Source organism: Alligator sinensis, unplaced genomic scaffold (assembly GCF_000455745.1).
Source record: "Alligator sinensis unplaced genomic scaffold, ASM45574v1 scaffold1964_1, whole genome shotgun sequence".
Classification (NCBI taxonomy): Eukaryota; Metazoa; Chordata; order Crocodylia; family Alligatoridae; genus Alligator; species Alligator sinensis.
The window spans coordinates 8,119-9,297 of NW_005844036.1; the positions used below are offsets into that span (position 1 = coordinate 8,119).

The window sequence follows — 1,179 nt, forward strand, 5'->3', positions numbered from 1 at the left end:
GCTGGTGCCCTCCCCTTCCCTGGGGGTCTTCAAGAGAAGGTTAGATAGGCATCTAGCTGGGGTCATCTAAACCCAGCACTCTTTCCTGCCTATGCAGGGGGTCGGACTCGATGATCTATTGAGGTCCCTTCCGACCCTAACAACTATGAATCTATGAATCTATGGGTTTGGGAAGGAAGACCTTGGTTTATTGAGGGAACACAAGTGCCATGGTCCAGGCCTGCTTAGAGGCCCATCCCAGCAAAAGGAATAGCAGTTTTAGCCCATTGGCAGGAGGGCAGGGAATAATCTGGAGTTTCTGTTCCCCACACAGGAGGTGCCTGGTTCCTGAGCAAAGATGAGGAGCAGCCTCTTGCGGAAGGGCCTGCAGACCTGGAACCGCCACAGATGTCCCCAGGGAGTTTGGATGAGATGGACTCCCTGAGACCTGAGAAGGAGCAATGGCACAAGAGTCAGGTGAGGCCCCAGAAGGAAAACGTCGTAGTGAACCAGTTGGGCATGAGAGTGTAGAAGGGGACAGAGCCCAGAAGGAGGATGCAGGGAAGAATTTGTGGAGCTGAGGGACATAAAGAGCCACCGGAAAGAGGCACTGCATCCCAGGCAAGAGACTGGGGAGGGCCTCAGGGGAAATCAGGAGCTCACTGGCAAGCACAGGGGCATAGCCCAATCCTGCCACAAGGTCAGGAAAACCTTTAATTGCCCATCACTCGTTGCTCTTCATAAGATAAGGCACACTGGGGAGAAGGCTCATATATGCATCAAGTGTGGGAAGACCTTAACCTGCCTTTTGACCCCGGTTGCTTACCGCCAGATCCAATCTGGAGAGCACCCCACTGCTTCACTAAATGGGTGAGGAGCTTTGTGTGCCCTCAGCCCCTGTGAAGCACCTACACGTCCACAGGGGAAAGCGTAAGTACTGCTGTGCCAAGTGTGTTAAGACCTTCACCCATTTCTTCTCCCTGTCTCAGCATTGGTGCATCCACCTGAGGAGGGAGACACATCACTGCACTGGGTTCAGGAAGAAGTTCATGTGCTGGCCAGGGCTTCATTCGGGCCTCCACCCTGGCCCAGCATCAGTTTATCCACACAGGGAAGAAGCCACATCATTGCTCAGAGTGTGGGAAGAGTTTCAGACAGGTCTCTGACCTTATCAAACACCAGCTGATCCACACAGGGGCG

At 53.8% G+C, this 1,179-nt stretch overlaps 1 long non-coding RNA gene across 1 annotated transcript in view; it reads left to right on the plus strand.

The window, feature by feature from the left end:
• LOC102380803 overlaps positions 1-1,041 on the plus strand; it is a 5,210-nt gene extending 4,169 nt beyond the window's left edge. The window contains exons 3-4 of the long non-coding RNA XR_003092449.1: positions 314-456; positions 969-1,041. This is a non-coding gene — a long non-coding RNA (uncharacterized LOC102380803). The remainder of the gene's footprint in view (positions 1-313; positions 457-968) is intronic.
• Positions 1,042-1,179: the final 138 nt, after the last annotated feature.